Source organism: Sitophilus oryzae, unplaced genomic scaffold (genome assembly GCF_002938485.1).
Source record: "Sitophilus oryzae breed Bouriz unplaced genomic scaffold, Soryzae_2.0 scaffold_1356_pilon_pilon, whole genome shotgun sequence".
Taxonomy (NCBI): domain Eukaryota; kingdom Metazoa; phylum Arthropoda; class Insecta; order Coleoptera; family Curculionidae; genus Sitophilus; species Sitophilus oryzae.
In genome coordinates this window covers 180319-194313 of record NW_022146011.1, presented here as the reverse complement: position 1 = coordinate 194313, position 13995 = coordinate 180319, and the positions used below count along the sequence as shown (strand labels likewise).

At 32.3% G+C, this 13995-nt stretch overlaps 1 protein-coding gene across 7 annotated transcripts in view; it reads right to left on the bottom strand.

Moving 5' to 3' along the window:
- The window catches only part of LOC115875213 (disco-interacting protein 2), a 253941-nt gene that overhangs the window by 65540 nt on the left and 174406 nt on the right, over positions 1–13995 (bottom strand). The window contains exon 1 of one of the 7 annotated variants that reach the window (XM_030890622.1): positions 9331–9532. The exons of the other annotated variants lie outside the window; for them this stretch is intronic. The gene's annotated coding sequence lies outside the window, so the exon portion shown is untranslated. Of the gene's footprint in view, positions 1–9330; positions 9533–13995 lie in introns of those variants that run through there. 7 annotated transcript variants of the gene reach the window in all.

The window sequence follows — 13995 nt, the reverse complement described above, 5'->3', positions numbered from 1 at the left end:
TTTATGATCCATTATCTGGCATAACCGTATAATATATATAACCATCGCTCGTAAAGGCGTAAACACTATCGGTCACTCCGGTTTTTCCATACTTTAAAGTGGTGTTTTACGGTATGTACCGCTTTTTGCGTTCAATTTTAATAGTATCCAGTCTAGATCACATATACAGGGTGTCCAGTATTGTAGATTGTTGGAAAAGGGGAAGTTAATCACCGCGACCTTATAGGTCTACTGTGTCCCCCTTTCTTGGGTTACAACTCATCGTACAGTGTACAGGGTGTCCCACAAAGAATAGCTCTCGGCTGCTATAAAAAATAAGAAAATGGAGTTTTTACACACTTTTGCCTAGATAACTAGTACTATAAATAATAGCTTCATAATCTTCAGAAAATTTTGAATATTTTTTGTTAGAACCATTTTCCCCTATCTGCCAAAATAAAGTGGTGGGGGAAGGTTCGATCTGTTTTTATTTAAATATTAAAACGGACTGGTTTTAAAAAATGGTTTTAAAAATATACATATAAATTAAGAAAAGATTTTACTCGAAATATGCACAAAATATTTATTTTGAACAATTAGTTTATTATTTTAGTAGATATTTTAGAGTAGTAGTAGATACTTTACTATTATGTTTTGGATTTTGCAGTATTTATTGGTTTGCAAAGTGCATATTAAATTATTATTTAAGATATTTGCATTTTTTTAAATAGCATGTTTTACTTTTTAGATGTTTTTATTTAATTTTAACTACCTACCTGGAAAGTTCAAATTTTATCGTCAGGTAATAAAAATACGTGCATACAACTTCTTCTGCTATTGACAAGTTTTTTAGAGTTTTTACTAAATTTTATGTAACAGTAAATATAACAATTGACGAGCATATGGGAAAAATGATGAGTATCCAGAAATGATAAATGTTCAGGAAACCGTTTTTTTAATTGAAATTACGCATGGACTTTTTTATATCCGAGTTTATATCGTTTTTCCCATTTTTAAATGCCTGTTTCTATGTGGCCGTTATCGATATTCCCGTTTATTTAGGTACCAAAAGGTGTAGCTTTTTGGTACTTTCATCATTTTTCCCGTGTGCTCTTCAATTAGTAGTAAATACTGTAATAAATTATATTTGCATATTTCTTAGGTTATAGCATGTTTTGTTTTTTAGTCGTTTGCATTTAACTTGAATTATCTACCTTTTTATTAAAAGGTAATAAAAAGTACTTGGATACAACTTGTCTTGTCATAGTCAATTTTTTTTCTGTTTTTACTAAATTTTATCGAACAGTAAAATTTATTACACAATTAACTACTAACAGTCATAATTATGATAATCATAAGTCTGTTCATGATAATCATAAAATTTAGAAAAAATTCCAAAAAAATTGACAATGGCAACACAAGTTGTATGCAAAGGTACTTTTATTACCTTACGATAAAATTTGGGCTTTCCGGGTAGATAATTAAAGTAAAATGCAAACATCTATAAAGCAAAACATGCTATAATTTAAGAAATATGCAAATTATTATTATATATATTAAAAAAATTAACTTATTATATTTATTTAGTATGCATTTTTCATATGGGGTTTCCATAATAATTATTAATAATAATTATCCTATTGACAATTCCATATTACAAAGAATTAGGAATTAGAATTATTAATACTAAATACTAATAAATATTGATCAATTATTAAAGACGCCTAAAACTGTTAATCAATAAAACTAGTACTGTATTTTTATTTTTCTACTTGCTATATTAAAGCAAACAATCTAGTTGATCTCTCGTTGGCCGTATACGAGAGATCAACTAGATTGTGCGTTCTGACTGATAAAATAGCACTTCCGCTGCATCCGGTAAACGTACAAATTTTTTGTCACCTCGAAGGGTCACGGGCCGCCTTTGAAGTCAAAATAACAATAGAATTCCTTAGAGTGGACCAACTGATATATTAATATTCTTTAAACTGTGCTAATAGTTTCTATCTTATTTTTTATTAGAATGGTCATAATCAAGAGGGTTACTGTAACTGTGTTATATAAGGTAATTAAGGGCTTATTTTTTCGTATTTACTATAATTTCGCTAATATCTTACCGTTTCTCTCTTCCAATTCTTTTTTTTTCTCAATACTACATAGAGGTGTTTCTCAAAGTTGTACATTCTTCGTGTGTTGCGATATGTTGATATGTTTAGTCTCTAAGTTGTTAGACTTTTTCAAAAGGATAGGACTGGAGACTCGAGAATGTAACCTGGTGATCAGAAAAGGACCACAATATATCAGAAAATTCGCAGTGGAACAGATTAAACTTGTTCTTAAAATAATATAATATTTTATTTATTTCGAACATTTTTTTTTAAAAAATATTACTACAAAAGTAAGTTAACTATCTGGTCTGGTATTGTTTAAATTAATAATTTATAAATAGAATAGCGGGAACGAATAAAAAATTGCCGTTAGTTCCAATAGTGACTAATAAATGTAATTTCTTTGTATATTCTACATCAAGGACAATAATACAACAACAAAATGTATATCTATCACTGAAACAAAGTTATTGTTTATTAAATAATAATATTTTTCTAGAAATATAGCTTTCTTTTTTCAAAATCTTCGCAAAACTTTCGGTCCAAGAGTCCCTATGTAATTTCTAAACTGTCAAATATGACAAATACTTATATTTACTTAAAAACTGATAAAAGTGTGGCTTTTAGATTAGAATCTAGTTTGAAATTTGGCCAGTATCTTAAAATAATATTTTTATCTTATCAAAATGTCTTTTAAATGTGTTTCGGATACCTAAAAATGTCGATAATAATGTATTTTATTGACAGAACAGAATAGGAAATACGTCGATATATTCCTTAAAAAAGAATATACATACCGATTTCTTGAATTTTAAGCTTCAAATAAGCCGAAATCTCATGCAAAGTTTACCTAACTTTTTTTTTGCAAAAGCAAATTTGGTGTAGAAAAGAAAAAATAGAATACCTAAAACGTAAGTAAAGAGATTATTGCTAAATATTTAAAATTTACTAAAATAACTTTAAAGTAGAAATAGTGTTCAACTAATAAACTTAAAAAAATTGTGTGTGCACTATGTGCGCATATTTGAAGTCTTAATTTGAAAGATTTGAAGGACATGTTTGAAAAAGCGTAATTTGAAATGTTGAAAAAGCAACAAATTAAAAAAAAACAGTTTTTTATTCATAAAAATAGTTTTTTACGCGTAACAAATAGTTTTTTGCGTGTAACAAATAATTTTTTAAGCGTAAAAAATAGTTAAAAATAACAACAAACAAAATACACGTCGCGTCACTACGTATTTCTTAGTCGTAGGTTGTCCTTACCACTTTTCGTCTCGCTAGCTCGTGTGTCACGGCTTTGAATGTTTACTCCCAGCGCGCGTAAAGAAGTTTCACTTCAAAAAATATTAAAAATAAACATCTAAAGGAAGATATCTGACGCCTTAACACTCCATATCAAAGAATATTATAATTTAGGTATTATTATAATAGGAACATTATAATTTAGGGTATTAAAATATTCTTTGCCCCTCTCTATGCGCTGATATGTTGATTTGATGCGTCCATGCACGTATAGTGTGTTTGATACGGTTCGCCGATGCGATTCATTAGTTTCTTGTGATTTTTTCCATTGTGTGTTCGTGATATTTCTTTTGATGGTTCGCTCAAAAACCGACATTCCGCCGAACCGCTGCACAACCCATCGCATCGACGCATTGGCGCATCAAATCGACGCATTGGCGAACCGCATCAGCGCCTAGTGAGTTTGGTTTGGTTGTAGCTCTAAACTTTTTGTCTCAGAGTGGGATGAAAATGTGTATGTATAGATCATAACAAATAAACGTTTAGATACGTGATTAAGAGATGCAAAATTTTATAACAATTTAAAATATATTTAACCAACATCAGCACATTTAAACTATATCTAATAACAATAAAAATAAATAGCAAACCAAGACATGAGATTTTGCTACAGGTGTTCGACATATCGACCGTCTTCTGTTATGGACAGACGGGGCAGTTTTTGAACATTTCTCGCTGAATTCATTAACTCAGTGGGGGTGAAAGATACCCTCTCATAACTGCTAAGTATTTCTAATTCTTGTCTAGATTATACGGAAGAATATGGAACTGTTCTTCTTCAGCAAATATATCCATAGGATTAGATCCATGGCCACTAAGTCAGGCGGCCTCGACGGCCAGCGCAGCGGCTGGGATCTTAGTTAGCTCTTCAATTATTCTTGAAATTAGCTGCAAAAATTTGTTGATAAATTCAGCGTTCGGAGGCGGCGCGTCGTCTTGCTGGAAAAATATGTTTTCGAGTTCCATTAAGGGCATATCATCAATAAGGGGTCCAAAGCCTACTAGTTAAAAGTGGCGAACTTTTAAAAATTCTGTATTTCGAAGGGGATTAAAAATATTATTCGTAAAATATTTTCAGTTAATTAAAAATATAGAGGGTGTCCCAAATAAAAAATCAAATTTTAGTTTTTAACTCATTTCAAGATCCTGTGCAATTCTGTAAAGATTTTGTGATGACATATTCACGGGGAATAACATTATTAACCTTATTTTTTATCACCTCGCAAATATTTCTTTGTCTATATTTTTATACCTGCTATATATAGACTGTTTGTTGATATAACACAGGATTTAGGTAAAAAAAATGGATTAAACACTAGCATACACACTGGAAGTTTTACCTGTGATTTTATCAACTATAGCATTGCGATTAGTGAAGTTAAAAATAAAAAATTGGCGCCAGGAAGCACGTATAACCGCCCATACTATAATATGTTAATAAAAAGTTGGCAGGCAGTTCTTTTAGTTTCAAAGTAGAGGAATTTTTTCCATTTTTTTTTATCTCACAAACTGCGACTTTGACTGATTTTGATGTTATTACAAATTTTGTTGCAAATACTATTCCTAATCTTAAATTGAAAATCGCGTTTCGCTAGCTACTGTAATTTTGGAGTTAAGATTTTTTAAAATTTTTAACCTTCTCCCATACCCCCTTACCAACCCCCCACCCCCACCAGAAACTAACAGCCAGATTCTCGGGTGCCACAGTATTTTTGTGCCAAATTTGGTTAAAATCGGTTTAGCGGTTTTTGAGTTATCGTGTTACAGACGGACAGACAGACAGACAGTCACCATGAAAATATTTTGTATTTAGGTCATTTATATAACTCATTTTGAGTGAAATTAAAAAAAACGATCTTAATAGCCTACCATACCTATTGATATGGTCGGTCGGCTAAAAATATGGAATTTTACTACAAAACTGTATTTACAGTCTGTTTTATTACTCAGGTACCGTAAACCGGGGCTACTTCGGACAGCATGGGTAAATTCGGACAACGGGTCTTTGAAAGAGAAAAAAATTGAGTGGGGTAGCGAAATCATCAAAGCGGCCGTGTGTGTACTGGAACGTGTTTAAAACAGTTGCCCTCAGACGTTCCTTAAGTACCAAGTGTTTTTCGGGCCCGGCGTATTTTTTACGTCAATTTTTGTAAGTATGCAATTTTTGTTGTTTTTTTAAATTGGAAAAGGTAACTGGCGTACAACTAAACCTATTGTTCATAAAATCGTACTTTTTCCAGTATTCAGTAGGCATATTATCTGAAAATGATTTATGGTCGTTTATAAGCAAAAAAATCATATTTTGAAGGCTAACTTCGGACATGGTTCGAAGTTACAAAAAGCAACTGGGGTGTCGCCCCTACCAAAAATATTCAGCGGAGATGTTAAATCAAGCAGTAGCAGATGTCAAAGCCAAGCGAAAAACCTTAAGAGATGCGGCTGAGTATTATAGGATTCCAAAATCCACAATTGGGGATAAAGTTAAGGGGATTCATGATAAGAATCCAGGACGGCAACCAGTGCTGAATATCGAGGCAGAGGCAAATTTGGCTCAGGGAATATCAACAGCAGCAGCATGGGGGTTTCCACTAACAGAATATGATGTAAGGAAAGTTGTGCAGAACTACCTGAACCGGGAAGGAGTCCAGATTAACCGATTTACAAATAATATGCCAGGTTCAGATTGGATTAAAAAGTTTCTCGGTAGAAATAGAAACTTGTCCATAAGGCTAGCGCAAAATATCAAAAGGAAAAAGGCTCAGGTGACTCATGCTACCATTCAAGAATATTTTGATGAGTTGAAAATTTCACTAGAAGGTGTTATGATGGCGGCTTCTGCTTCTGGATCATTGCTACCGCCTTTTGTTGTTTACAAGGCGAAACATCGTTATCAAGAGTGGGAAGAAAATGGACCCTTAGGATGCCGATATTCATGCACACCATCTGGCTGGTTTGGTTCCGAGAAATAGTTTTACCTTACTTCCGTAATAAAAAAGGAAAGAAATTAATGATTGGTGACAACTTGTCCTCTCATATTACGCTGGATGTCATTGAGAAGTGTGAAGAAAATAATATTATATTTGTCCTACTTCCTGCCAATTCCACTCATGTTTGCCAACCGCTTGATGTCGCCTTCTTTGGTTCTTTGAAGAAATGTTGGAGGCGAATTCTAACTGATTGGAAATTAAAAAGAAGGGGGCCTTTCCAGAAATCCGACTTTTCCGTATTACTCAACAGTACTTTATGAAAACAATGAAAGAAATGCCTCATTGGTCTCAGACAGTTTATTAGATTTTTTAAGAGAATCAAGAATGCCCGAACCTAAAACAAAGACCAAAAGAAAGCGCATTAATGTTAAAGCCGGAATAGCTGTCGAGATACGACATTTCAGTGAATCGGAACTACCGGAAGCGAGGTTGAACCAGGTGGACTTAGAAGACTGTGATGATGAACCGTTAAATATTATAAGGGACAAATTATTACAAAAGCAGAAAGCTGACTCTCTTGAGGCTGGTCCCTCTTATCTCCATGAAGATTTTTCGACAGAGCACTTTGAAGAAGAAAACTCTATTGACAGTAACTTGGGAAAAAATCACGAAGTTTGAAAAGTTATTGAAGTTGGTATGTTTGTCATAGTAAAAGTTCCAATAGAAAAATCTTCTCATCTAAAATTTTATGCAGCCGAAATTTTAGAAAAACTTAGTGGGGATACTGAAAGGCTCATTTTCTCAGTAAGATTTTTGAGAAAAAAGAAGTCAGAAAAAGACACCTACTTCTACTTTCCAAATGTTCCTGACCAGAGTTTTATCGAGGATAATGATATTTTTGAGATTCTCAATCCAGTGCCTTTAAGAAGAGAACGATATAAGTTCTGTAACATGCCAAATATTATTCTACAATAATACGTCTTCTAAAAAACCAAAGATATCTTTTGTTTATGTCTTAAAATGTTTTTGTTTTTGTTTATAGTTAGTAAGAAAATGTTTTTTAGTTTTATATATTTGATATATAAATTTATTAGATAAATAAGTTTTTGACTGACATTTTTAGAAATAATCAATCTTTTTCAATAAAAATGTCTTCAAACATTATTGAAGTTATTAATTTTTTTAGTTTTTATTAAAAAATGATTGACTTGATTTTTTTTAAAAGTTATATTTTTGTCCGAAGTTTCCTTTTAACTGGTATAACATCAAATTTACACATTTTAAAGGCATGTCCGAAGTTACCCCACCTATGGGGATAACTTCGGACACTTTTCAAACAAAAAAATATATACGTTAGAAAAAGAAAGTTTAACATTTTTTTTTAGTTAGACATAGGGGAAGGATGTAGTAACCCACACAAAAAATATTGGTTGAATTTGAACACACTTAGGTCAAGAAACTTACAAAAAACATCAAAAACTGTCCGAAGTAGCCCCGTTTTACGGTAACATTTCGACAGACGATGACAGAAAAAAAGCAGATGACGTCCATGCCAACAGGTATGGTAGGCAATTAAGATCGGCGAAAAAAAATTGTTTTTTTAATTTCACTCAAAATGAGTTATTTGTGTCATAAATGACCTAAATATAAAATATTTTCATGGTGTCTGTATACAAATCCGTCATGCGTGCGTCGTCTCTTGTTGTTTTTAACCAGTTTTAATTGCTTTATTTCAAAAATGACAGATCGTATTTCAATATTATTGGAGTGACGGAACTATGAACGATTATGCATGGACGGAGATGCGTCTAAAATCGACTTAAGATTTTTGAGAATTTTTGTAAAACTCTTGCCAAAGAATAGGTTATATTTTGTGTCAATTTATTCCAAATAATCTGCGTTCTGGCAGATCCGTGTGGAAGATGACAAACACTTGCGAACTGCTTTTGTATTTTGGTTCGTGTTATCACAGTTTAAAGAATATAAAATTGTGTTTTGCGTTTTAAGTTAAGTGGAGGAAAAATTAACTGTAGACCAAGAGCACAGTTTAGAGTTAATATTCGGTGCCCAAAGAGTTTTATTAGCCACCAATAAAGTTTGTATACCATCTGCTCATCTCGTATATGGTACTAAAAACTGGAGTAACTGTAAAATAGCATCACACGATAGGTAAATAATAGATTTTAGTATCGCAGAGAGATAATGTCAAATGGTACTGGTTTAAGAAAATTAAGAGAGTAAAGTTGAGTAATCAATTCTAAAGGTATACAATTTTAGGTAAGTTTTATGATTAATAAAATATTTTGTTTTATTTAGCTATGTTTTGTTTTATTTATTCCTGTGGAATATAATTTATTTATTTGTACATACATATATGAGTTATATTGATAAATATAATAATAAATGGAGGAAGTTTCTTCAAGTTTGAAAGTAAGAAATAGTTCTTTTTTATATATTTTTTGGTATGTGGTGTTTTACTTAAAATACACCCTTGTTTGATTTGTATTAATAAATACCGTATTTTTTTTAAATAAAATAACTCATTTATTCAGTATTATAATTAGTTGTCACTCCAATTTTAAATAAATATGTTAATTTCCTGCTATGTGTTCCAATTGTACCAACTTATTTCTTAGTAAAATAAAATAAACTACTTTGAAATTAAAATGACAGACATCTATCACTGTCAAGGATGTTGTTGGACAGACTATATATACGGTTTAAATTCCAAAAAAAAACGCAAAGCTAATTGTAAAAATAATATTTTTGTATATGCTTTGTAATATTCATTAAATATAGTATCTCTAAACAATTTTGTAAAATTACATTATTTTGTGAAACTGTGCAAAAATATTGATTGACAGATAAGACTTTATGTGTAGACAGGTCTTGATATTTGAAATTTTCTTCCTAAAATACATTTTCAAATTCCTGCTACTAAAAGGTGAATCACCCTATATATTACACGTTAAACCTTATAAAAATATTCTTAGAAACATGAAATAAAGCAGTACCTTTTTTCGTTGATCCTTTTCAAGATAAACTGACGTAATACAACATACAGAGACAAGTCTTTGGTAGTACCTAACCCAACAATCACTATTATTACACACAACCTACAGAACGAAACTGATCAGTGATCTTCGACGCGCGACTTTCGATTCAATCGCCTGCACCCGCGGTACTGCCGTCGTCTACTGTCGGTACCACCCGAGTTCTTCGACTGCCATACGCTCGTTTCTATGCGCGAGACTGAGAAAGAATGCTAGTGTAGTACTGGGGAACAAAGAAGGTCGAACGAAACGCGTTTGGCACGTGGGTACGTGATCGGTACGACCCGGGTACTGCTTGATTGGGTATGGAGATGCGTTTTTGGAGATACGAATTTCGCGGAGGATGCAGATAGATAGGTTCTTGACCTACTAATTGAGAACAAAGTGGAATTGATTGGGCTTTTATTAAGCATTGTGCTGGTTAATTCGTGTTGAAATTCGTTTGTGTTAAAAAAAGTTGAATGAAAAAAATTATAGAGACAGTACAGTGTGATTCATGTACAGTATGAGTCACACTGTATTTAGTTAGTTGTACTGTTTATACAGGGTGTCAAAAACATTGTGTATCTAACTTTGGTGGGTAATTCTACAGATAAAAATAAAGCAAAAAGTTACAGGGTGACGCCTCTTATCGCCTCGTTAGTTTATATCGAAACGAAATTTTAGCAACATAATATGTAGGTTAACTGAAAGCATTTTATAAAAATATATAGAATTATACAGGTTGCCCCAAAAAAATTTACACATCAAAGTTGTGGTTTTTCTAATGGAACACCCTATATATTAATTGCTTTTCGGATTCTAGGAAAAAAATAAAGGCGAGTTTGATTAAAGAAGCATATCCCTAAAATTTAAGGATTTTGACATATTTCACATTTTGTGAAAATGAAGAGTAAATTTTAAATTTCGACAATAGCTACCTAAATTTTAGTTGACCTTGTATAGTCTGATATTTAATTACTTTTATTTGTATGTTAAATCAAATTGAAATTTGGCCCGAAAAGTTATACAGGGCGAGACAAAATTAATATGGAACATTAGTCACTTTTAAAAGCAAATTACTCCTTGATTTTGAATAGAACACCCAGTATATTATTCCGGTGTGCAATGGGGAATTTATATATCTTCAAAATATTATTAAGGTTGCCTACCTCTCAGACAAAGATTTTCCTAGATATTTTAATTTTTATGACTTTGCGTAAGTAGATCTTTATTATAAGTAGATCTTTATTATTTTTTTTTATTTACAGCTATATTGAAGTAACGTCAGATACATCATAGCTACCTAGATTTTATCAAATAATAAAGATCTACTCAGATCAAATCATGTAAATGAAAATATTGTTGCGGACCCGTGTGGACTCGACCTAACCTAACTATATGTCCCGCCCTCAGATGATCTTAACATCGCATTAAAGAATAGACACCGTAATGATTCATTCGTTCGAGAGGAATCGAGTCCCACTGGAATGGACTAGTACATACGAGAACATTCGAAAACCTTCTCTATGCACCTAACGATCTATGGACTGTTCTAGATTTCTTTTGCTGTAGGTATAAAAACCGGCAGCTGTGGCCTAGAGAGGGCAGTTATAAATATACAGTTGACGCGCTAAAATTCAAAATAAATTCTTAGTTATAAATCGTTTGTAAATAGTTCTATAAGTCTTTTATCGTTATTGTTTTTGTTAATTAGTGTTAAATAAATAGTGTTTAAATAAATTGTGACTTTCTATCCACACGGAACCGACGAAAAACGTAACAATATCCCGAAAATCTTTGTTTGAGGAGTAGGCAACCTTAACAGTATTTTGAAGAAACACGAATTCTCCATTAAATATCGGAATAATATACTGGGTGTTCCGTTTAAAATAAAAGAGTAACATGCTTTGAAAGGTGACCAATGTTCAATATTAATTTTGTCTCACCCTGTATAACTTTTTGGATCAAATTTTAATTTGATATAAAGTAAATAGTTAATTTAACTACATATTAAACTATACCGGGTAAATTCCAATTTAGGTAGCTTTTATTGTAATTTAAAAATTGTTCTTTATTTTAATTTTTTGAAAATTGTTCTTTAAAATTTTCCTGGACTGGGTCCTTTCGAACTGGAGGGAATGTGTCCATCAGCAGTTTACCATTAGCTGAAGAAGTACGATTCTTCGGTTGGAGGGTATAAACTCATTATTAAATAACATTATTATCATCAAAAGAATATATTAAAACCAAATTATATCGGGAAAACTTTCCTGGACTGGGTCCTTTCGAACTGGATGGCATGTGTCCATCAGCAGTTTACCATTAACTGAAGAAGTAAGATTTTTCGGTTGGGGGGTATAAATTAATTATTAAATAATATTATTGTCATCAAAAGAATATATTAAAAGCGAATTATAACGAGAAAATTTTCCTGGACTGGGTCCTTTCGAACTGGAGGGAATGTGTCCATCAGCAGTTTACCATTAGCTGAAGAAGTACGATTCTTCGGTTGGAGGATATAAATTCATTATTAAATGACATTATTATCATCAAAAGAATATATTAAAACCAAATTATATCGGGAAAATTTTCCTGGACTGGGTCCTTTCGAACTGGATGGCATGTGTCCATCAGCAGTTTACCATTAACTGAAGAAGTATGATTTTTTGGTTGGGGGGTATAAATTAATTATTAAATAACATTATTGTCATCAAAAGAATATATTAAAACCGAATTATAACGAGAAAACTATCCTGGACTGGGTCCTTTCGAACTGGATGGCATGTGTCCATCAGCAGTTTACGATTAGCTGAAGAAGTATGATTCTTCGGTTGGGGGGTATAATTTCATTATTCAATAACATTATTAGCATCAAAAGAATATATTAAAACCGAATTATAACGAGAAAATTTTCCTGGACTGGGTCCTTTCGAACTGGAGGGAATGTGTCCATCAGCAGTTTACCATTAGCTGAAGAAGTACGATTCTTCGGTTGGAGGATATAAATTCATTATTAAATGACATTATTATCATCAAAAGAATATATTAAAACCAAATTATATCGGGAAAATTTTCCTGGACTGGGTCCTTTCGAACTGGATGGCATGTGTCCATCAGCAGTTTACCATTAACTGAAGAAGTATGATTTTTTGGTTGGGGGGTATAAATTAATTATTAAATAACATTATTGTCATCAAAAGAATATATTAAAACCGAATTATAACGAGAAAACTATCCTGGACTGGGTCCTTTCGAACTGGATGGCATGTGTCCATCAGCAGTTTACGATTAGCTGAAGAAGTATGATTCTTCGGTTGGGGGGTATAATTTCATTATTCAATAACATTATTAGCATCAAAAGAATATATTAAAACCGAATTATAACGAGAAAATTTTCCTGGACTGGGTCCTTTCGAACTGGAGGGAATGTGTCCATCAGCTGTTTACCATTAGCTGAAGAAGTACGATTCTTCGGTTGGAGGGTATAAATTCATTATTAAATAACATTATTATCATCAAAAGAATATATTAAAACCAAATTATATCGGGAAAACTTTCCTGGACTGGGCCCTTTCGAACTGGAGGGAATGTGTCCATCAGCAGTTTACCATTAGCTGAAGAAGTATGATTCTTCGGTTGGGGGTATAAATTCATTATTAAATAACATTATTGTCATCAAAAGAATATATTAAAACCGAATTATAACGAGAAAATTTTCCTGGACTGGGTCCTTTCGAACTGGAGGGAATGTGTCCATCAGCAGTTTACCATTAGCTGAAGAAGTACGATTCTTCGGTTGGAGGGTATAAATTCATTATTAAATAACATTATTATCATCAAAAGAATATATTAAAACCAAATTATAACGAGAAAATTTTCCTGGACTGGGTCCTTTCGAACTGGAGGGAATGTGTCCATCAGCAGTTTACCATTAGCTGAAGAAGTATGATTCTTCGGTTGGGGGGTATAAATTCATTATTAAATAACATTATTGTCATCAAAAGAATATATTAAAACCGAATTATAACGAGAAAATTTTCCTGGACTGGGTCCTTTCGAACTGGAGGGAATGTGTCCATCAGCAGTTTACCATTAGCTGAAGAAGTACGATTCTTCGGTTGGAGGGTATAAATTCATTATTAAATAACATTGTTATCATCAAAAGAATATATTAATACCAAATTATATCGGGAAAACTTTCCTGGACTGGGTCCTTTCGAACTGGATGGCATGTGTCCATCAGCAGTTTACCATTAGCTGAAGAAGTATGATTCTTCGGTTGGGGGGTATAAATTCATTATTAAATAACATTATTGTCATCAAAAAAATATATTAAAACCAAATTATAACGAGAAAATTTTCCTGGACTGGGTCCTTTCGAACTGGAGGGAATGTGTCCATCAGCAGTTTACCATTAGCTGAAGAAGTACGATTCTTCGGTTGGAGGGTATAAATTCATTATTAAATAACATTATTATCATCAAAAGAATATATTAATACCAAATTATATCGGGAAAATTTTCCTGGACTGGGTCCTTTCGAACTGGAGGGAATGTGTCCATCAGCTGTTTACCATTAGCTGAAGAAGTACGATTCTTCGGTTGGAGGGTATAAATTCATTATTAAATAACATTATTATCATCA